Source organism: Haemorhous mexicanus, chromosome 21, assembly GCF_027477595.1.
Source record: "Haemorhous mexicanus isolate bHaeMex1 chromosome 21, bHaeMex1.pri, whole genome shotgun sequence".
Taxonomy (NCBI): domain Eukaryota; kingdom Metazoa; phylum Chordata; class Aves; order Passeriformes; family Fringillidae; genus Haemorhous; species Haemorhous mexicanus.
In genome coordinates, this window is record NC_082361.1 from 5259342 (window position 1) to 5283079 (window position 23738).

At 54.9% G+C, this 23738-nt stretch overlaps 1 long non-coding RNA gene across 3 annotated transcripts in view; it reads right to left on the minus strand.

Moving 5' to 3' along the window:
- Window positions 1–23738, minus strand: part of LOC132337066 (uncharacterized) — an 80981-nt gene that overhangs the window by 11057 nt on the left and 46186 nt on the right. For 2 of the 3 annotated variants that reach the window (XR_009489057.1, XR_009489056.1), the window contains one exon: window positions 3381–3503. The exons of the other annotated variant lie outside the window; for it this stretch is intronic. This is a non-coding gene — a long non-coding RNA (uncharacterized LOC132337066). The remainder of the gene's footprint in view (window positions 1–3380; window positions 3504–23738) is intronic. 3 annotated transcript variants of the gene reach the window in all.

Sequence of the window (23738 nt, forward strand, 5' to 3'; positions counted from 1 at the left end):
GCAGGGAGAGGAGGGATCCAGGAAGCCACAACCGCCGGTGTAGGTGCACTGCTGTGCTGTGCTGGGCTGGGCTGTGCTGGGCTGTGCCATGCTGTGCTGTGCTGGGCTGTGCTGTGCTGTGCTATGCAGTGCCATGCTGTGCTGTGCTTTGCTGTGCTGTGCTGTGCTGTGCTGTGCCGTGCTGTGCTGTGCCATGCTGTGCTGTGCTGTGCTGTGCTGTGCAGTGCCATGCTGTGCTGTGCTGTGCCGTGCTGTGCTGTGCCATGCTGTGCTGGGCTGTGCTGTGCTGTGCTATGCAGTGCCATGCTGTGCCGTGCAGTGCTGTGCTGTGCAGTGCTGTGCTGTGCTGTGCTGTGCCATGCTGTGCTGTACCATGCTGTGCTGTGCAGTGCCATGCTTTGCCATGCTGTGCTGTGCAGTGCTGTGCCGTGCTGTGCCGTGCTGTGCCATGTTATGCCGTGCTGTGCCGTGCTGTGCTGTGCTGTGCTGTGCGGTGCTGTGCTGTGCCGTGCAGTGCTGTGCTGTGCCATGCTGTGCCGTGCTGTGCCGTGCTGTGCCATGCTGTGCTGTACCATGCCGTGCTGTGCTGTGCCATGCTGTGCCGTGCCGTGCCGTGCTGTGCCGTGCTGTGCTGTGTTGTGCTGTCTGCGTGTGTGTGAGCGGATGGTGGGAAGGGAGCCGGCCCCATTCTGCTCCCGGGCCGGCCGGGGCAGAGCCGTGTGCCGGCAGAGGCCGGAGGAGAAGGCACGGGGCAGCCGGAGCTCTCTGGCCGCAGCAGGGACACCATCAGCCGGACCTGGCACGGCTCTGCATCCTGTCCTGTCCTGTCCTGAGCACCGCGCCAGAGCCGGGGCCGTGCGGGAGGCACATCGGCAGCCCTGGCACCCCTGTGCCACACCACTACCCTCGCTCACCTTCCCGCTCTCCATCCCTCCCCTCTGCAAAGCTGTCTGCAAATGCCAACTGCCTGTTTTCCAGTTCCTCCAGATTTACCCCCTCCTCCTCCTCCCCCCCCCCCCCCTTCCTTCCTTTCTTCTTCCTGGGTTAAAAATAATCAAGTTTCTGGGAAGCAGCAGCCCTGCTGCGCCTGCCTCCCTGCACTCGCGCCCCGGAGAATAGCTCGGCTCGGCTCGCTCCGGCCCCTCCTCGCTGCTCTCTCCTTCCTCCTCCCCACCCCCTACAGGGATCTGACTAATATGCTTGGGCTCTGCTTGCCAGCTCAGCTGGAAAGGAATTTAACCATTGCGTGCCCTGGAGAGAAGGAGTGGAGAGCCCAGGCCTCTCCCCATCACCCGGGACCCCTGGTCTGGGTCCCTGCCCGGCCGTGTCCCTTGAGGGCTGCCCAGAGGATGATGGAGGGGAAGGGATGCACGGTGCCAGCGCCCCGTGGCGAGTGGTGGTCTCAGCCCCAAACTTACATGGCTGCAATAACCCTCCTGGGTTCCCTCGGGGGTATCCTGCCTTCCTGTAGGCAAAATGTGGCACCATGGTCCCCGTGGCAGCTCCTGATCCAGCCACAGGTGCTCCCTGGGCACCCACACCCCTGCCTGCAACCTGCCAGGGGCCTCAGAGCTGGGTGAGGGTGGCAGCTGTGATCCCAAAGGATTCTGCTCACAGGTCACAGTGGGACCAGCATCTTCAGCCCCACAGCTGTGAGGTCTGCAGGGAGTGATCCCCGGGTTCAGGGATCCATGGCTCAGCCCTGCTGCAGTGCAGCTCTGGCAGGAGCTGGCAGCCCTCCGCCGACTGCTGGGACTCAGCTTCTCCTTCAGCACAGGGAGTAGGAAGCAGGAGAAAAGGCAGGGCCACACCTGGGTAAAAACCACGCAGGGGGAAAGCTCCTCCGAGGCTAAATCCCCTTCACTCTCCCCCCTTGCCAGCCAGGCTCTGAGCACAAGCAGATTTCCCAGCATAGCTGTGGGACACAGGGCACTGCTTTACAGCAGGGCAAGCACAGCAGAAAGCCTTGACCAAGGTTATCCCATCGAGTCTGTGGCAGAGCTAAAAACTGACCCCCCCACCCCCCTCCACCTCCTCGAGGCTCCAGCTTTCTGGTGTATTGCAGCATCTCCCTGCTCGGCCAAAAACTCCCCTTGAAATCTCCTGGCCAATGCAGAAGGACTCCAAGGCCAGAAATCCTAAGCTCAGCAGCCCAGCGCCGAGCGGAGCCAAGAGGCAGCGGCTCGGCCGGCGCTCACCCCCCGCGCTGGCTGGCTCAGCCCCGCCGCTCCAGTGCCAGGGCACAAAGCGTCCCGCAGGAGGACACTGCCCTTCCCGGAGCCGCTCCGGGAGAGCTGGAAGCACAGCCCCTCCGGAGATGGGGCTGGGAAGGTGGAGAGGGCCCTGGGCACAAGGCAGGGTCCCGGCGGGTGCAGGAAAGCTGCTGCCAGAGGATCACCCCTGAGCTTCTGGGATGCTCTATAGAATGAGGTCCAGTGTTGCAAAAGGGATCTGAAAGAAGATGTCTTCTCTCCAAATCCTCCCTTAAATGGCAGTTCTGCTGTAAAATGGGGTAGGATGGAGCTCAGTGTTTGTTTTCTCTGCAGGACCCAAGCACGGCTCAGGCTGGGACTGTGAGCCAGGCTGGCTCAGCCCTGCAAGAGCACGATCTGCAGCCCCAGCTCTGCTCTCCCAAACATCCCTGCAGAGCCATAGCTCGGTGCAGGGCTCAGGGCAGGACACAGGAGGGGAATAAACCTTCAGTTCATTCCTAACTTAGCTGTCTGCCCCAGCAGCTGGGGCTGGAGGCAACCGGATGGCTGTGAGGGGGACCTGTGGGCCCTCCCTCTGCACCAGGAGCTTCATGGCCAGAGCCCCTGTGGCCCCACACAGCCAACAGTCAGGGCATGAAAGACGTGATGGCAGGACACAGCCAGGAGCCAGAGCACGGCCAGGCTCTGACCATCCCTAGGTGAGCAAAAACACTCCCATTCCAAATTCTCTGGTGCCTTGGGAGCTCCCTCCAGCACTGCCTGTCCCACAAGCCCTGCAGCAACCTCAGCAGCCAGGAAACGCTGGCAGGAGTGAAAGGGATTGAGAAATTGCAGGCAGCAGGATGAGACATGAGCCAGCACAAGCAGGATGTGACTCGGGGGTGACTGGGATTGCCGGGGGGGTGTCACCAGGAATCAGTACCTGGGGCCCATCCTGTACCCTCCCATGCTCCTCACAGCTGAGCCCAAGCCCAGCCTCTGTTCCCCACACAAGTCACCAGGTCCCTTTTGTGTTTCACCACCTAAATCCTCTGTTAACAGCACGGTAATATCTTCTCCCTCTCTCCACCCCAGGCTTTTGCACTCCCAACCTGCCCAAGGCTGTTGCCCATGGCTGTCCCAGTCCCTGCAGTGCCCCAGACCCCTCACCCCATCTGCAGGGCACACCTGATATTTCCCGAGGTTTTTCAGCACAGCCTGGATGGCAGCAGTGGGAGGTTTGGGGCGAAGGGGAGCTCAGACACTGGCTAGACTTTCCCCTTGTCCTGCCTCAAACCAGCTGTCGTAGCCCTGCAGAAAAGGATAGAGGAGACGATGAACGAGGAGAAGCAGAGAAGAAAAAAACAACACAGGAAAAATATTTTTCCCCCTCTAAACACCCAAAGCTTTGTTTATCCACCAGCCCCTCAGGCTGAGGCTGGCTGATCCCAAGGTGGCCCCTTCCATGGGTGCTGTCTTCCCTGTGGCTCCCACCTCCTACTCCCTCACCTGCCTGTGTGTGCCAGGATCCCTGATGGGGTGTCCAGCTCATCCTCACATCTCACAGCTCCAGCATGGCTAAGGGAAGCCAACCTAGCTGGCATTCCTGCAAAATTACCTGTTCTTCCAGCCAAGGAGTTCAGCTCAATTCCCAACCCCAACCTGCATCCAGGCTCACCAGCATTCCCTTCACGTGGGAAATTATTTACCTTGGGTGAGGAAAAACAGAGCAAAAGAGGATAGATCCAGCTGTTAAATCCAGCAAAGCCCAAAGCTTCTTCTGCTTCAGCTGCTTGCTCGCTATGGGGGAGGACAGCAGGGAGATGTAGCCTGCCATGGGCAGAGCCCAGGACACCCAGGACATCCAAGGACACCCAGGACATCCAAGGACACCCAGGACACCCAGGCCCCTGGTAGATAAGGTCAACCCACATTCTTACAGAAAAACACCATGGAAAAGACCCTATTGCACCAACACCTCCAATACTGGACAACAAAATCTCAAGGGGTCCAAGATGTTGCAGCTCTTCTTTTCCATCTCTCCCACAGGCAGGGTACAAGGACAAGTTGCCAGGGGAGAGAAAATTCCAAAGCCTGGGATGGAGAAATGGAACTGCAGGAGTGAAGTCTGGAGGCCAGGATATCCTCCTGGGACACACCTCTGGACTCAGGAGGATGCAGGAACAAACCAACACATCACAGCAATGCCCTGAAACTCAGTTGTTCTCTGGGTAACACTGTCTCCAAGGTGGGGCAAAACCTTTATCCTCAATCCATGATCCAGGAGTGTCCCCATTGTCCTTCCATGGGCAGCTCCAACCCTGGCAGGGAGGCACCAGCTGGGAGGCTGTGATGGGGACTTGCACTGTGCTCTGCTTTCTTGGTCACTCATCTTTCTAGGAGCTGAGGGGGATTTTCTCTGTTTTGTTTTGAGGGAATAGTTAAATCACAAACAATTGGAAGATTCAAAAAGGCTGAATCATCCTGAAACTCAGGGTGAAATTGAAAAATTCTTTGGAATGAAAAAAAATACCAGTGCCAGGCAGAGGAGATGGCTTTAAAGATGTAAACCACTTTCTCCCATCAGTCACCTGATGATCTGTTGTATTCAGGCATTGGGAGGGGGGTGTTAGGCAGAGTGCAGGGCTGCATTTCCACCCTCACACCTGGCTGCAGAGGCAAGCGGCAGCAGGGCTGTACATTCCAACCCCAGGCAGAGAGGTGAAACCCCAAGAAAGTAGCAAACAAGTCGAGGCGTAAATACAGCACGAATCCACGGCACTTCAGCGTGGTTCGTTATCTCCGCTTAGACTGGAGTCGGTGGAGCCGGGTTTGAGAAGAGCAGAAATATCAGCAATTAAAGATATGTCGTGTCAAAAAAACTCTAAACTGATTAAAGTTGAAGGCTCCGTTTTCTTCTTTTCATCAGAGAACGGAATCAAAACCTGCCTGGAAAGACGCGCTCCCCCCGTTCCCAGCGCTCCGAAGGCAGCGCCTGCATCCGTCCTGCTGTGTCCCTGCATTTTAATTACCACCTTATTAATATTCATGAGGCTAGGCACTCAAGGGGGATTGCAGTCTGTCATTCTCTCTCTCTTTCTCTCTCTCTTCCCCCCCCACCTCTCTCGGCTGAGTCGGTGGGGTTTTTTTCCCTTCCCCTTCCCAACAGTTGGCGTGCTGCGGATCCGGGTGCGCGCAGCCCCGAAGGCGCCGGGCGTGCGAGGGGCCGCGGCGTGGGGAGGCCGCCTGTGCCGGCCGGTGGCAGGGCTGGGAATGCGGGTGGCTGCCGGATTGCCCCTGCCACAGCCCCGACAGCCGGAGGTAAAACTGCCCCCGCTGGGGGCGTGATGCTGGCACACGAGGGAGCTGGCTGACGGAGGAAATGTCTCACACACACATACACACACACAAAACTCCTGGTAGCAGCATCACTTCTAGTGCTGGGGTGATGTTCTAGGACCTCCAAGAGAAGAATGGGGCTGTGCAGAATGGCATCAGGTGAACACAGCTGCCCTCAGTCCCCACAGCACCACCTCTCCTTGGGGACTGAGCACCCTGCAGCCCAGTTCACCCTGCAGCCCAGTTCACCCTGCAGCCCAGCTCTCCACGCTCCAGCAAAAGCACCCACTGCTGAAGCAGGTGAGAGCACCATGGCACAGCCACGGTGTCACTGTGTCCTTGACGGAGCCACTGCTTTGGCCATCAAGGTGAAGTGGGACCTCAGGAGTCTTGCATGCATCCAGCAGGGGCCTGACCCCCAGCTGTGCCCCAGCTGCTGGTGCAGGTTTCTGGCTGGGCAAATTGGACCCCATTTGTTTTCTCAGGTCCAAGCAGTGGAGGAGAGGGGCAGGAAGCCTGGGTTAAGGGCACACAGAGGGAATGGAGCTGGAGGTAAATCGATTTCTCATTCCTAAATTGAGCAATGTGGGGTTTGCACTCTCCTTGCTGCCATGCAGCGTTTAACCCTTTCTACCTCCAGTACTGAAAACAGAGGCCACGTGGGCAGCAGAAAACTGTCCTGGCTTTGCAAACCCTGCTCCTCCCTATCCCCTCTCAGGTCACTGTCCCAGTCCCTCCCCAGGAGATGATGCAGAGCTCAGCCACAGGTGACGGCCAGGTGCCCCTGTCACTTTACACTGTTCAAAGCCATCAGCAAAGGGACACATGGGGCTGCTCCATCCCAACAGCCACCAGTTGCAGGCTGGAGCCCACCTCCCTTTTTCAGTCCCACCTTCCCCCAGTATCTTCCTCTTCCATCTAACCCTAACCTTAACACCCTTCAAGAACCTGAAGCCTCTTTGGGGATGCATCCTGTATCCCACAGTGCTGCCTCCCCATCACCAACCACCTGCAAGCAACCTGTCGAGAGACACTCCAACTCGGCGGCTCCCCAACGCCCCACTTGCTCAGCTCCACAAATATTTGAATTAAGGTCCCCTGGGGAGCCACAGTCACAGAGTAACTGATTTCTCCTCCTTCATTATATCTCTGTGTAATTTACCGAGGGACGGCGGCGTGTGCCTCCGTTCTAGCGAATTCCCAGCAGGACTCCCAAGAGCTCACAAATCAGGAAAAGGCAAGGCATTAGAATATGAAAGGTGAGGATGGTCTCCCCATCAAGACTCATCTTGCTCTTCCCCAGCTCCTCCAGCACCACCAGCCCTGAACTGTGTTTTATTTCTGCCTGTGGCCCCTTGTACAAGAAGGGAGGTCATGGGTCCACTGTGCCATGTTGTCAGCTCTATCCCTGACTTTTGATCCTCTCTGGGCAAGAAGAAGGGAGAAAAGGTCTCCTCCCTCATGGAAACATCTCAAGAAATTCCAGGAAAGCTGATGAAGCAAAGGTTTCCAACTGAAATTTTGTCCCTTGGCCCTAAAATCTGATTTCTTTTCACCTGGACAAGTAACCTATACCTCAGTTTCCACGTACAAGAATAAGTAGTCACTCCCTCCACTAACTGGTTTAAGACTCCCAGCACTCAGATGTTGAAGGTCTATAAAAGGCATGCATCCATCTGTGTTGCATCTCTAGCAGGGAGGAGCAGGGGGACAATTTTGCCAGCATAGTTCTGAAGTTACCAGGAGGAGCTTGAAGAGTCACCAAGGAAAAAGAGAAGGGAAAAATAAGGAATTTGGACCAAGGATGCACAACTGAGCTGCTTTGCATTGTTTTCTTGTGAAACACCACGTGTGAGGAGGTTGGTCTTGGCTGGACCCCTCAGTGTGAAGACAACCCAGCTGAACCCATGGTCAACCCCACGTCTCAGTCCCGTGCCAAGGTGCCAGGGCAGGAGCAGCTCACCCTAAGAGTGGGAGGCCATCACTCCTGGCGGCTCAGGAAGGATTATGGGACCTTTTGGAGGTCTTTGCAGCATCTGTGGGCTGGGTGGGAGTTGTCTCTCTCCAAATCCCCTGACCAAGTGCCATGGATGTGAAATGAGTAAAGCACTGGACTGGCTCGGACGCAGCGAGTTCTCTGTTCCAGCAACACTGCAAACAGCGGAGGGCAACATTTTGCTTCCTGGAAACCCAGAGAAAGAAGTATTTTTTGTCAAGAGCTGCAGCTCAGAGGCAACCTGTAATGGAGATTTCAGAAAACTGGGTGTTCCCCCTTCCACCTCCTCTGCAAAGACAAAGACTTGGCAGATGGTGGTGGTGCTCACAGGGCTTGTGCTGGGCTTTTTTTGGGAGCTGGGTATTCAAACCCTCACTCTCATTCTTCAGTTTAGAGGTGTGAGTGATATAAAATCTGCCCATCCCAAAATCAGCCCGTCCCTGGGCTATCTCAACTTCTCAGAGCTCTTCCCACAAGCTGAGTTAAAGACCTGGGGCTGTTCAGCCTGTAACAAAGAGCTCTTTTCTCCCCAGCCTTCACCAGTTGTTGGAGTTAAATAGGCTGCGCTGAAACCAAACCAAACAAAGCCCCTGCAAAGCAGCTCCAAATCCCCGTCCCCTGGCCAGCAGTCAGGATTTCCCCCGGAGCGCAGGCACGGCACTCCTTGGTGTGCCACGGCTCTCTCCCCACTCAAAAGGTGGGCTAAGCAGCAAGGCTGTGCCCCCTTCTGTGCCTCTTGCTGCTGGACACCCCCGGGAGGTGAAGAGGGGGTCTCACAGTGGAAAACACGCCATGGAGCTGCTGCAGCCTCTGCTGCCATCCCCCTGCTCCAGCGAATTTGCTCCAGACTCGGGCTACGCTGCTGCCAGCGCCGTGACCCCCTCGAAGTAGCACAGGAGGAGCCCTCATGGGCACCACATGGCTGTCCCAGCTGTGGGCACCCTGACGGGACCGTTCCAAACACGCTGCCTAACCCACCCCCTCACAGCCCCTACGTGAGGGGCAAGTTCGCCCCCTCCCATTCTGTGGGGCCAGGTCCCTGTCCTTGGGCACCGAGCCCTCTCCCCCAGCATTGCAGGGACCAATTCCACGAAGCAGCTGCCTTCCCTGAGCAGGGATGTGATGGCAGACGGGGGTCTCCATCAAGGCAGGGGGGAGTCTTTGGCCATGCCAGCCGCTGGAAGGGCTGCTGGCGCCTGCGTCCCGGGGGTGCAGGGTGCGGGGGTTCGGGGCTCTCTGCGCAGGCAGCTCAGTGATCAAAGCGCCGAGCACAGGCCGGGGCCGGGGGGAGGCAGGCGGCGAGAGATGAAACGGAGCAAAGTTCCCCGGGTTCGGACGCGGGAGTTGGAAGGGATTCGACGGCAGCTTGGAATAGGAGGAGAAAAGGGCCGGGAGCAGCAGCGTTCAGCAGAAAGGAATGTCCTGATGGGACGGCAGCCTGAACGCCGGCCAGGAACCCCCCCTTCCCAAGGCTGTTTAAAAGCCCCGGACCTCTCCGAGCCCTTTAATTGGCGCTTTAAAAAACTTCCTTGTTCCTTGACGCGGCGAGGTTTGCGTTTCATGCCCAAAATGACTCAATTCCCCCTCTCCCCTCCACGCAAAAAAAAAAAAAAAAAAAAAAGAAAAAAAAAGAAAAAAAAAAAAAAAGAAAAAAAATCTCCTTTGAAACGTTTGCTCGAAGCCAGCTCCGTCCCCTCCCCAAAAGCCTCGGTAGCCCCCAGCCCTCACCCCACCAGCCTCTTGTGTGTATTCTTGTTCTCCCCTAATAATCCACATCCCAGCTGCCTCCCTCTGCCTTCGCCCTCCTCCTCCCTGCCTCTCTCGCTCCCTCTTTCTCTCTCCTCCCCCCTTCCTCCCCCTTTCCATAACTCAAAAGCTTGTCAGGCTGGTTCCAGACTGCTGGCGCCAGGCTTCACTCCAGGAAAAAAATAAAGCAAAAGAGAAAGGCATGCAAGGCAAAACAGCCCCGCCACATGAACACACATCAAACCAGCCCTTTATCTCCCCGGAATGCTCTCCCCGCTGCAGAGCTCCCTACCCCGGCCCAACAGCCGCGCTCCCCATCCCCGTAACCCTCATGCAGCAGCGCCAGGCTGCGAGCGCACACACCCTGCCAGAGACAGAGAAGGAGCAAATACAAGATCTATTATTTATCAGTGTTATCAATTATTTAGAGCCTCGGTGCAGGGAAGGGGTGGGGAGAGGAAGCCATGGAAGAGGTAGTTCTTACCCTGGTAATTCAGGTGAGGGGTTTCTGCATGGTCCCACCTCCCCACTGGTGCTGGGACATCCCCAAAACCATCCCTTGCATCCCACCCCACTGACATGGGGTTGTTTCTATCCCTGACCCATCCTGCCTTCAGCAGAGCAAGCCTCACAGCAAGCCAAGATATCCAGTTCCAGGAGCATCCCAGTTCCAGAGCCACTGGTGCCTGAGTGGAGGGCTGCACTACCCCACAGGCAGAGTGGCCAGCCAGAGGATAAGGGTTCACACATGGGGACCTTGGACCTGACTCCTTATCCAAGGAACCAAAAATGCAAATTTTAGCACCAATGTACATTTTCTCAGGCACTTCCAACAGCACTCTCCTGGTTTGCCAGTGCATGTTTCCTCTTCTGCAGTCTGGAGGATTCACCATGGCTCATCACCACTCCCAGACTGCAGAGGTGGCTGGTGCAGGGCTCTGGAGCCTCAAGTCATCCTCATCCAGCCAACCCTGCTGGAGCTGGTTTCACTCAAGGCAGGAAGAGGAATGTGTCCAGGGCTCTCCTCCTCATGGAGGTCTCAGGTCAGTCTTGACCCCAAAAGGTCAAAACCAACATTCCAAACCCCAAACCCAGCCCTTGCTGCAGATGGAAAATTACACCAGTCTGCGCAGCCCCTTCCAGCTCTGTTTTCTCTCGGCTTTTGGAGCAAGCTCCAGCCCACCATCTTTGTGACGATGATTGTGAAGGGTCCCAGTCACCAGGCAGGTGACACCCGTGGCACTGTGCCGATGGGCACGGGTTCATCCACGGGCCACTGCCGCGAGGCAGATGGCTACCGCAGCCTCCCCGCGAGGTAGCCGCCTTTCCGCGGCAGATCGCACCAAAGTAGCTACAGTGGGAACGTGTGATGAGGTGGGTGTGCTAAGAAGATTTTTTTTGGCAGACTTCAGGATGACTTTATTGCTCACAAGTTCTCGAGTCATGGCTGAGTAACACGCTCATCGCATGTCTGAAATGAAAAAAACCCCTTACCCCAGCACAAAATAAATAGCCTGGACAAAGCGCGTTTGCTTTGCTGCCCTTCCCTGCTCCAGGGGTTCCGAGGCTCCCTCATGGGCTGCAGCAGCTGCTGTCTGTGGGCCCAGTATTTCCCCCTCAGTTTGAGAAAAGAGGCTCCCATGCACACAAACACCAGTCCAGCCCGGAGAGCTCCTCGTCAGGTCCCACTCCAAGTGATGGGCTGTGTATTCAAGGCAGAGGAGCAGCACCCACTTTGACAGGATCTCTGTGACATGACTTTAATTTGGGTGGCTGAATTAGGCTTGCTGAGCCCAGACTTTTGCATTGGAAGGTGTGACCTCAGCCTGTTGTGGTCTCAAGAGTTTTCTTCTAAAGCCCAAGAGTTGTGCCCTGTGTCCCCAAGCTTGTGAAGGCTCCTGTGTTGGGTCAGGAGAGACCCTCAGATCACCAGGGAGGATAAATTTCTGCAATGCGGATGCTGGTTTGGATGTTCCTGGGTGCCAAGAGGGTGCAGAGAGCTGTGTTGTCTAAGGATAGAAGCATCCCCACCTCCAGTGCCTTCAGCTCTGAGAAACCAGTAGCTCCTTTTGAAAAGCAGCCAATGTACTTCCAGCCTGGAAGGAAAACTACTGTCCTCTGCTTCAACTGAGTCAATGGGGGCTGATCAAATTCCTGTGGCAACTCAGTGATCAAAAGGTATCAGATGCCTGCCTAAGCCCACAGGTGCAAAGAAAGTGCTCTCCTCTAGGGCAGGGAAATGAATGTGAAGAGTGACAAAGTGACTTCCCCAAGGTCACCTGGGAAATGCTGCTGGAGAGCCCAGAACAGAACCTGGATTTCTGCTGTCCAGCTCTCAAGTCCTCACATCCACCCTGACCATCCCTGGGACAATCCCAGACCTCCCACAGCCCCATGGACCCCCAAAGCCTTCTGTACATCCCTTCACTGGAGGGAAAAGAAGGTCAGAAGCATGAACCTCTCCAGATGTTGGCTTTTGGGTGCCCTCCAGCCCCAAAGGAAGAGTTCAACTGGGATGGAAAAATCTTCCCCTTGAGTAAAGAAAGAGTAGGATATGCTTTCTGCCATTTATTATCCCAATTCTCCCACCCTACAGACTAAGAACAGATGAGAACTAGTTGGAAGAAGGGGGAAAAAAACAAAATTAATTTCATTCCATTGTAACAGGTTCAAAAGGGATGTTTTAATAAATTTTCTACTATTTTGGAAAAAAAATCCAGAAAAAAACAGAACAGTCTTTATAATTGCTGTGCCTCCTCCTGAAAGAGCATATCCTGAGGAGAAAAATGGGGGCTTAGGGAAAGGAGAAATTTCACTGAAGATTGAGGGGGGAAGAGCAGAAGGACAGAAGGAACCCTTCATTTAGAAATGTCACAGTTTCATGAAGAAGAAAAAAAAAGAAAAAAATCCCATTATGTTGAGTATTTTTCACAAAAAAACTTTGTGTTTGTTTTTTAAAGGCTGGGGGGTTTTTTTTCCAGCTAAAAATAAAACTCCACATGTTTAAAAAAAAAGAAGAAAAAAAAAAAGTCATCCGTCCCTGGGCAAAACCGAGAGCGCTGGAAGGGACAGCAGCTACCCTGGGATGGCTTGTGCCACTTCTCGACAGGCGGCCCTGATGGCGGTGACACCTCCGGCTGCCGCTCCGAGCCGGGGAAGGTTGGGAGGACGAGATCGGCCCCGTGCGGCCCCTGAGCGCATCCTGGGAGCCGGGGCGGGTCCGCAGCGAGCCGGAGCTGACGGTCACCAGAGCAGGGCTGCTTCCTGGCTGCCAGCTCCTGGCACATGGGGATGCGGATGCCCAAGAGCACCCCTGGTTGCCGGTGGCCGCGTTCCGGAGCTGCCCCGGTGGGTGCATTTGGGGCAATTGCCGGTGGAAGCTTCCCGGAGCCCCGGTGTGCTGGGAGCCAGCCCTGGCCCGGCCCACGGCCCCAGCCCATCCTGGGGGAAAGGCGGGAAGCGGGACACTGCTGGGGCAGAGCACACGGGTGTCGCGGCGGGTCCCAGCTGTATCCTTTTCCCATTTCCCTTCCATGCGTGCGGCCGGGCTCCCCTCCCTGCTGAGGTCAGCTCCGGCTATTCTCTCCTCTGTTTCCCCTGCTCTTGCCATGCACTTCCCGTCTCCCTTTGAAATTTCACCTTCGCTGCGTCATTCCCCGCGGGCCGTTTTGGGGCTCGGGTTCACGTGGACGTGCTGTCCCCGCTGTTGTTAAAGAGCCAAGGTGGGGCTGAGCCTCGCTCTTTGGGACCCCTTGTGCTGGGGAGCACTCAAAAGAGCCCAGCTCGCACAGATCCGTGTTCAGCTGAACAAGCACGAGCCCAAATGCTGAGCTTGCACCAACAGCCTCGAGCAGCACAAGAGTCAGGAGGGAAAACGCCATGAAAAATAACGAGGAGCTGGGAGGAAACAAAGGCTGGGCAAAACAGGGAGTGTTTCCAGCAGATGGAGATGGCCAAATCCGGCGGTCTGCTAGCTGTGCTCAGCTTAAAGCTGAGCAGGACCTGGCCCTGACCCAGGACAGGCAGAGGAGCTGTCTCATGTCACAGCCACCCACTGCCCCGATGCCACTGAATCGAGGGAAGATCCAGGCAGTTCTCTCCTGGGCGTTACAGATGGGACACCCGAGCACCCACTCAGCTGACACGGGGAGCAGCACTCTGCCACAGCATGAGAGAAATCTCCGGCGGGGTTTGGGAGTGAGCAGCTTCCTCGTGCTCCCACAAAGCCCCAGGGAATTCAATGCCGAAGAGAGAGCAGCTGGGCTCCTCCCCAGGCGGAGCGGCTGCCGCGCTCGCACGCGCCCCATTTTGGCCAACCGTCCTTTCCATGGAGGAGCCACAATGTTGAACAAAAGCTGTCCCTGCTGGCCCCCAGCACTGCCTGCCGCGCTCCCCGCGTGGCACCGGGCCAAACCCCTTAACAAAGGAGGGCTGGAAGCAGAGCACACATTAACTCCGTGGTGGATTTCCCTTGACAGACCCCAGCGAGGAGCATCGCCCACCCCGCCGTGGCAGAGCCTGGGCTGGCAGCGCTGGCAGCACGTGGCACTCACCCATCAGGGCAGCTGCAGTGACGGGGTCACTTCGAGCTGCCTGCACCCCTGGCATCCCCAGGACGCCACTCCAGCTATTTTCCAGCGACAGCCGACGTCTGCCAGCGACCTCCTGGACACGGGCTACAGCCAAGCCGTGTCAGCGAGATGAGACACAGCGCAGAGGGGCTGCTCCCTGCAGTTTGAGGGAGGAGGTGGAGAGAATCTCATGACATGAGAGCCTGGAAGAAAGGCCTGACCCCAGGTTATAGATTTTTGCCTCCTTCCGTGGCAATCACTGACAAATGCTCGTGAGTACATTTCTTTGGAGGAGCACACACTCACTGAGACGAGAGAGCAGAGGGAAGGGCTGCACGCCTTCTCCTGTGTGCTGCCCTTCCCAGCTGCTCCTGCCAGGAGAGGCTCAGCCAGCCCAGGTCACATCCCACCCCACTTCAGGGATTCTCTGCAGGCAGGGAACACATCCTGCTCTGCAGGTGGTTCCCAATGAAGAGCGGTGCTGCAGGGCTATGGGTGAAACTGCAAACACTTTGCCAAATGGCTTTAAAGCTTCCCCATCCCCTTGGATTGCATCACCTCTGTCACTAGAATGTTCCCCAGCTCTCCCCTCTTATGTCCTTTCTGTGCAGGAAGCTCTCATACAGTCATGGATGTGCTCCAAATTATCGTAGACAGTGCTGATTACATGAAGCCTTAATTGGATATCATCCATAAAGGGAAAAACCCTCAGTGCTTCCTCCATTCTTCTTCCAGCTCATGGATGCTCAGGATAAGGTTGATGCTTTCAAAGGGTGACACAAACATCTCTTGAGGGTCCTTCAGGAGAGAGGAGGAGTTTGAGAGACAGAATCTGTAGAAGAAAATGTGAACCTGGCAGCCTTGTAACCCAAACCATGTTCTGGATGGTTATGATCTCCTGGGCCATTGCAAGGAGCAGCAAGAAACAGGCACCATTTTGTGGTTTCAAGTTCAGAAATAGTGTTTGAGTTAGTCACAGGGAGTTTTGGGCCTCTCCTGGAGGCTTCAGATTCATTCACTCTTCCTTTCTTTTGTTTTTTTCAATAATCTGAAATATTTGTGACTTGGGCTGAATCTGCAGGGTTTACTCACCACCTCCAAAGGACTGAAACACAGCAAAACAGCATGGAAAACCCCAAACATTTAGAGCTCCTGAAGATTTCCAGACACTACAAAAATCAGGGAAGAGCCTTTAAAATAATGAGATTTGCAAGGGAAAAAAAAAAAAAAAAAAAAAGAGAAGAAAAAAAGGAAAAAGAAAGAGGGCCAATTGCCTTGCTTTTATTTCCCTGTTGGCTTTCGAGCCTGTAGGCCACTCTGACATCACTCTGCTAAGCTCCTCTCTGCAAGCATGAGGTAAGAAGCCCTGAAACCAGCACCCCTCTGCCAGTGCTCTGCAAACACACAGCTCCACAAAAATGGAGGAATGAAGGAAACGCTGGTATCTCAAGAGGTTTGGAGGACCATTGATAGGACCAAGAGGAGCATCAGTGGGCGAGGCAGCCTGAGAGGTGCCCTTGAAAGCCCCTCTGCACCCACAGGGTGATGGAGAGCTGGGGACAGGGGTTTGAGGCAGGGCAGTGAACGTCGCCGAGCGCCGGCGTGGCCGTGCCGCGTGGCTGGCTCGCTCCTGGCAATCAGGACAGTCCCAGGAAAGGGAAAAGACTTCCAGCACATCTCAGCAATTTCTCTCCACTCCCAAAGGAAGCGTGTTTATTGGAAGCCATTTTCTGCATAAATAGCCCTTTCCTGCTGTTTCCCACAAAGTCAGACTAAAATAATTTCCTAGGCTTGAGGACGCCAGCCCACAGCTTTCTAGATGGATGCACAGAGCTCAACCTTGAGCAAGAGACCAAAGACATTCCCAAAATCCTGCCCAGAGTCCAAAGCAGAGGTTTTATATCCCCTCCCCAGCAGCACTTGCACCAAATTCCAGCTGCCCCCATCACCCCATCCCAGCACTTTCCTTTGGGTGTCTCAAAGCCCCCTGCAACCTCCAGCCCATTCACACTCCACACACATCCCAGATGGAAGCAAGACCCCAAATCACTGCTCAACACACAAAGAGCAAGGAGCAGCTTACTCAAATACCCAGGCAGTGCACACTGGGAAATAAACTGGTCTTCAGCCCCTGAAGGACTGGTGTGCAGAGGGAACAGCAGGGATGGAAAGAGTCCAGTGTCAAGGCTCTCTCACCCCACACAATTTAGAGCTGATATTTTCTCCAGAGCAGGGAGCTGGTGACTGGGACAGATTCACACGGGGTCCCTGAAGGGCCCATGGAGCAGCACTTTGGAGGCTGTGGGGGAGAACAGAGGTGCTGCAGTGCCCAGGGCAGGGACTGGGGTGGGGTCCCCCCTCCATCCTCCCTGGTCCTGCAGCACAGCCCAGGATCCCACAGACAGCTGGAGGGGTCTGTGCCTGTGCTGCCACTGGCTCTGCCATCGACCCTCCTCGGCCCCACTGCCCAGGCTGGGGCAGGCTGAGCCAGCACTGCAGGGCCCCCAGCAGCCTTGGCAAAACACCACTGGAAGATCCTGATCACAGTGATGGAAACCACCCTGCATGTGGCCCGAGTGTTCCCAAAAGAGCCCTTGCTCTGCACTCCAAGGCCAAGCAGCCCATGGATGCTGCGTGCCAGGCTGCTGTCCTCAAGTTTAGGGTAGGGAGAAAAGGGAGATTTGGAAAAGCCTCTGTCTGAAGCTGCTTGGGGACTGAAGGCAGAGGGACTGCAGCACTCTGGAACTGGAATTGGGCAGGACACAGTTAACGCCTGGTTCCTCGTGAAGGATCAGGAGGAACTTGGCTTCATATTTCATGTGTGGGATGTTGCAAGAGGACAAGGAGCCCTGAACCCCAGCGGCATGCATTCCCTGGGAGGAACCCACGACGTGCCCCTCTCCATGGCCGCTCCTCCGAGGGCAGGACCCTCCCTCCCGGCCAGGGACGGTGCCACCACGCCAAGAGACACCAGAAAAACACCAAGGCCGTACCGACCCCGCGGTGGCATCGAGATGCCGGCAAACGAACGTGCGACGGCCGAGCTTGGTCGGGGCTGCCGCTGGAAGGGCCCCACGCGTGGCGTGGAGCGGGGGCTCGCAGCGCCCCGGCTCCCGGGCACATACAAAGGCTGGGCTCCCCCAGCCCGGCTGATGCTCGACCTCTCCGTTGTCCTCGCTGCACGCCTGTCCCAGTTCCAGCAGCCGGTTGCTACAGCAACTGAGCTCTGACTAATCATTTGCGCAATGACCTTTTTTCCCCCCAGAGAGAGGGAGGGAGGGAGATGGAGAGGAGGGAGGGAGGGGAGGAGAGGCAAAGCGAGCGGAGGTTAGCAAGAAAAAGCAGCCAGAGAGAATGTGGGGTTTTTTTAGATGATGCAAGATTTTTTTTCTGGGGGGGAATTAGGGGGATGAGGGCGGCAGGAAGGGGAGAGGAAAGCAGGTGTTGAATGGATCCCCCACTCCCGGCTCTGTGCTTCAGAAAGGGTGGATGGATGGGGCAAAGTCGGCTGCCAGCGGGCAAAGAACCTCACTGGCATCTCTTCCCTGGGCGCGGGGGTGGGGGGACTCCAACTGGGGCTGACATTGCAGCCCTTCTCCTCCTCCTCCTCCCCACCCCACACCGACCCTGGCCACTGCTGAAGGGCCAGAAGTCAAAAATTTGGCTCTGCCTCACCACCAAGTGCCTGCAAAGGGCTGGTTGGCCTCAGGTCAGCTGGGATGGAGCACCCCAAGCACAAAGCCTGACTGGTGGGTGGTGGTTGGGGAAGCCACACCAGGGCTGAATGGAGCTAAAAACTCCCATGTCAGCGTTACACCAGGAGGGAACAGGGCTGGACTCTGCTGAGCCAGGAGAACCAGCCAGGGAAGAAACCTGAGCCCAGCTCCAGTGGCTCTGATGGTGTTACTGGGAGGGCTTCACTCCCACCTCTATTGCCTTGAGCTGAACAAGCCCAGAGTCAGGTCTGGCTCCAGCTCCAAAACAGAGTAAATAATGCAAAAGCCTCTTTCTGCAGAGCTCCAAGAAGAACATGTGAGGTCACATCTTCCTGAGTTGGTAGGAGAAAACAGTTTAGAGGTTGTGCATTGTTCCTCACACCAGAGGAGAAGAGAATAGAAGTTGGTGAAACCAAAAAAGCAGTGGCAAGGTCCTCCTCACCAAGGGGTGGATGGTTGTGCCCCAACTTTTCACAGCAAAAGGATTTGGTCTTTATTCCAATGGGATCAGAAAACACTCACATCTGACTTTGACCAGCTGCAAAGTGCTAAGCCAGATGAGATGAACAACAACAGTGACCAAGAGCAGTGTCACAGGAAGATGGGTTGGCAATTGGAAAGAATGGGAAGTTTGAAGAAAAATTAGTTTTGTGGACAGAAATTCCACAACACATCCTGACAAACTGCAGTTCTGTTGTGTGAACTGGAGAAGGAGGACGTGGTATGAATAATGAGCAAACCAAAGAATGAGTTATATCCTGAATGGTGCTGGGAACACACTCTGCACACACAACTCCTGCTGGCACAGGACAGGGAGCGCTCATTAGGCAAGACGAAATCTCAAAGTGGTTTTATGGAGGGGCTTCTACATCTGTGCCCTGTAAAGTTGGACCCTCTCCATAAAGCAGATCCGACAAAATCCTAGCTCCAAACACTTCCAAAAGGTCCTGAAGCCAATCCTCCTCTTTCAGCTTATGCTTCCCTCTGCCTATCAAAACAATGCAATGGACAAGACAGGTGTTCCCAGCTCGTTTGTACACCTAAAAATGTAAAGCAAGATTCGCAAAATCACCTGTGGCTTAAGGCCAGGTTGTGAGGAACACTCTACACTCAGTGAGCACCCAACATATTTCCCTTATCAGCATGACTTGGCACCTACAGAAATTCCCACTGTAGCATCTGATCCCAAACTTGGAGAAACCAACAGGAGGGTTGATACTGAGCCCATTGCAGTGCTTGCACAACATGGGGCATTGCAGGCAGCTTGGGGCTAAGAAGACCAAAGCCATGTCAAGCTCTGTGTAAAAAGTGCTCCTGAATAGCAAGAGATATTAACTCAGGCTTGGCCACGATCACAGGGCTTGCAGATGCAGCCTGAGCCCACGCCTGCCTCCGATCCCCCTTGCAGGTAAACCTGGGGCTGCAATGAGCCTCAAACAACATGTGTAGAAATAAAACTCCTCTCCACCTCTTTTCAGTTAAATCGCTCTGCAGTTTGCAGAGCTCCACCAAGGACAATTATTTCCAGCATGTGCCGTGCATGAATGCTGTGAGCAAGGCAGAGCTGGAGTTTCATCATAGCCCAGCTTTGTGTGCAGAGCAAAGAAGGAGAAAAAAAAATAGAGGGGAAAAAACCCAACATCAACAAAAAAGGAACTTGGAACTGGAGGCCCCCCCGGCCTCACCCTGATCCTGAGGAGGCTCCGCTCTGCTCTTGCTCAACCCAACTCCGAGAATGAGGAAGCGGAGTAGACGGGCGGGGGAGGCGGTCAAGCTGCAGACAAACAGCCTCTGAGCCGGGCAGCTTGGAAAGCTCCGGGAGCAAGAGGGCACTGGAGCCAAGAGCAGGCTGTGCTCTGAGCCCTCTGCCCCTCCAGGCTGGGGCCTTTGTGGCCCTCTCTCCAGGGGATGCTCTAGATTTTTCTGAGTCCAGGTCTTAAAGGAGATGTTGTCCAGCATGGAGCTGTGCCAAGCCCTGCTGTGCTGCCAGCCCTGATCTTGCACACCCCAGCTGTGGCCGGTGACAGCCGAGCTCCCACCGGCCACACCGCCCTGCCCAGGTGTCTCTGCGGTGCCTGGGGATGGCAGAGCCGGGCCGTGCTGTGCCATGCTGTGCCATGCTGGTCACAGCCAGCCAGCTCTCCCCCTGCCCAGCCAGAGGCAGCTCTCAGCAGAGCCGGCAGCTCAGCATTCGCCTCCGCACTCCGTGCTACCGGGAACTGCAACACCGCGCTCGCTGCAAAGAGGATTCTGCATCAAAAACTAAACCCCAGCCAAATGTGAGATGAGATGAGATGTTCCAGACTGCTCCACATGCCTGGGGCTGGTTCACAACATCCCAGTACCGTGCACCTCACTGCTCCAGGAACTTAGCTCCTCTCACCCTCTCTGCCAATGGCTGCTCTCACCAGCCCTGTGCTGGTCTCGCCTTCTCCTCGTGCCCTGGGCTAGGAAGAAACCCAGCTGAAGGGAGCCCAGTGTCTGCACAGCCCCACTGGTGGCAGACCAAGACCCCAACATGATATTGTCCTGCTGATCTGCCCTTCTCCCTCAGGAGGCTGGAAAGGAGCTCCTTGATCTCACCCATCTTAGATCAAAGGACCTTGTGGCAGAGACACAAAGGGATGTGTCCAAGGCCAAGGAGGATGGAGCAACAGGCAGAGGAGTTGGTGGGGTCCACCAGTTTAAATTTTTTTTATGACAAGCAATATCAGCTATACCCCAGAAGTGCTGTGACTGACCCCACTCTTCCCAAATCTCTCTGGGTCCACCAGCAAATGAAAACCAAGACACCAACACTCACCAACTCGTTTGCCCAGTTCCTGGTTGCCCACAGGGATGAAGCTATTTTGGGGTCACCACAGCCCCCTGAGCATGTATTATTCCAGATGTCCACATTCCCAGCATCCTGAAGTGAGGGGAGGCTATGGCAGGAGGGAAATGAGGTACCTTTCTCAGGATCAGAAGGACTGCTTCTGGGGTACATGAAACCCATCCCAAAGGAAAGGATTTGTCATTTCCCAAGAGAAGTGTCAAATTCTACTGGATCTCAGATGGAACAGCCCTTCAGGAATGTCAGAGAAGTACCAAAACCTAGAGATGGACATACAGGGGAGGGAAAATCAGCAAACTCTGGGGAAAACTGAGGTGTTTTTTCCCTTCCACAAGACTATTACAAGCTGGGAGCTGGGGTGAGGAAATCTTTACCCCATTCCCATGTCAGGCAGCACTGGAGCCTGCCAGAGAAGATGTTGTGAGAAGGACAAGGGCCAGGCCCCACACAATAGTGAGTGAAAATTCTGTAAGTTTACTTCCAGTTTGCATTAGGTCACCCACCACCGAGTCACCTGTGGGGCCCAGCTGGGAGTGAGCCCCTCGGAGCAGCAGCACTGGGTTTAAATAAATAAATACAATTCTGCTGAAAGGGGAGAAGAAAAAAGAAAACAAGAGGAATAAAGGATGTGCCTCTCCAGCGCCTCCTCCCCTCCCATAAACCTGTGTGCTATGCAAATACATGCAAATGAGACATGGAAGCAGGGATGAAATTGGCTCTCTAAACCAGCGTGGTTTTAGACTGGGGAGTGTTGGAGGAAGCTTCCTGGGAAGTTGAGGCAGAAATAGCTACACCACGAGAGGGACAAGTAATGACAACTGGAGGGGATGTGTCCCCAGATGCCTTTGGCCATGGGATCAGCTCCCACAGAACCAGCAAAATGCAGCACCAAACCTCCCTCAGGACACCCCACTTCAACAGCTGGGCTGGGGAGGGAAATGAGAACTTGCATTTCCCCTGTTTGTGATTCCACTCATGATTCCTGGGAAGGGATGGCAAAAAGCACTGCAGTGCATGGAAGCCCAAGCTGCTCGGTCCAGATCAGGGACAGCCAGCACAGGCAGCCCAGGGTGATGCTCCCTGGGGTGGGCACTTTCTCCAGGGACTGCTTAAGGAGTGACATCTTTCTTACATGAAGAATGGGATCGTACAAATTCCAGCTCGTTTGTTCCAGGCAATTTATCCACCCAAGTATTGCCTTGTTCAGTAACATTTTCTCAAGGGGTTTCTGCAGAGAAGCAGGTAAAATCCAGAAAGTCTGAAGGCTTCGGGGTGTAAACAGCATTTGCCTGAGCAATGCTGCTCACGTTGATAGTCAATGCCTGAGTGTTTTTTTGCTAAGAAACAGGAGGGATTTTTGTGTTAAACATTCTCTGCTTAAGAACAGACCTGGCTGCAGCAGAAGCCCCTTTCCTGCCTCCTGACCCAGCACAGGATTTTTACAGAAATAGCCCAGATGCTCTGAGCTCAATGGAAAGTTTAGGATGGACTGCCAACCTCCCAGACAGCCCTGGACCACAGCAGCCTTGCTGCAGGGAGCCAGCAATCTCCATCAGCATCACTGGGACATGGTTGAAAAGTTTTCCTGCAACTGCAGAGCTTCCCAAACCCACTCCAGGCATTGGAGATGGGGGAAGGACAGGGGAGCTGAGACACCATTATTTGTGCACTTTGAGATCAAAGGTGCAACACGAGGGTCTGTTTCATATCTCACAGTGGGTTCTGGAGAAGTAGGGTACCTGCAAAAGGCACTGGGAAGGATTCAAGGGCTCTCTGCTTTGAGCCCATCCAAGATGACCATCCCCTGCAATTGCCTCTCCAGTGCCTCCACCATCATTTGCAACCCCTGCTTCCCCCCAGGAAAGTCACAGTGCTGCATTTAAGACATCTCCCACAGCCCTGCATCTTAATTTGCTTTTCATTTTGCTTTATCTGTCTCATTAAAGGCAATTCCAGCAACTCCGACGCCAGGCTCTGGCATGGCGGGCGCTTCTGTTCCCACTGCTGGGTTGAGCAACTGTCAGCAGTGACAGCCCACGGGTGCCACACTGTCATTTAGTGGCACTGAGCATGGAGCAGAGGCACCTTCCATACCATCACTGCTTTGCACTCACTGTGGGGTATTGAGGGGTGTTCCTGCTCCCCAAAACCACCCCCTGACAGATATTATGGCTTCAGCATCACACATTCTCTGGGCGTGGCTCATTACCTGTGTGCCTGGGGACCTGGCATCACACACCAGCCACTTATGGACACTGTCCATAAACCTGGGCCCTTCCTATGCCACAAAAACCCAGTTGCTTTACTTGACCTGGTCTTTGACACAGGGACAAACTTGAGCATCTTTCTTGTTGGTGAGGAAATAACAATGCACCTCAGCTCTTCCTTGTGTTTTTCTATCCTTTCATCTGCCCTTTTTACCAGATTTCCCTGAGTTGCCCTGGCACTGGGGCTCCAGAACTGGAGCTGTGGCTGTCAGTGCACACAGTCTCTCCAACCACAGTGGTCTTACACAAACACTCAGAGTACACAAGAGCCCCAAGTGTGATGTTCTGTGACTCTATCAAAAATACAGCCTTAACTCACCTCCCTGAAGAGAGTTTCCATGAAAGCACCATGAGGTGGCAAGTCCTGGATATACCTGGCAAAGGGAAAAAGCTGCTGCTCACCCACCTCTTCCCAGTCCCTTCCCCAACTCCTGCTTCCATCTAAGGGCTGCATATTTCTCCCCCTGCTCACCCTGCAAAACACTGTGAACCTGAAGAATAAAAGGTGCAGACTAGCTGGGATTTCAAATTCTGTGATTAAGGATGGAGGCAATTTCTCCCTCCCTGGGCTGATAGAGCAGGCAGCAGATGAAGACAGCTTTTTAGCGTGCTGCCAGCAGCTGTGATAGGCGCCTGTGCCGTCACCAAGCAGAGAGATTATTCTCTGGATCTCCGGGGCTGTTTATCAGGAACACTCACTGCTGCAGCCGCTAAACCAGCTTAAATACCAAAATTAAATAATAATTAAAAATAAACCCAAAATCTTTTCTGTAACCTCAGAAGGAGAGGGATTGGGGAAGGGGAAGTAAAAGCCAGGGTCTTGATAAAATAGCCATAGGCATAGGCAAAACAGGCTCTGTAGCTGGCACAGCAGGGATGGCCAGCCCTGGCTGGAGGGATAGAGCAGCAAAACCCACTGTCAGGAGACCTAAGAACCTGCCTAGAGCAGGCAGCTGCCAGCCTCAGCCAGAGGACACATCACTGGGAAGCCAGGGTGAAGCTGTCAGTGCCAATGCCAGCACATTTCCCTGGCTCTGCCTTGAGTTTCATGGGATGGGGAGCACACATGGAGCAGTAG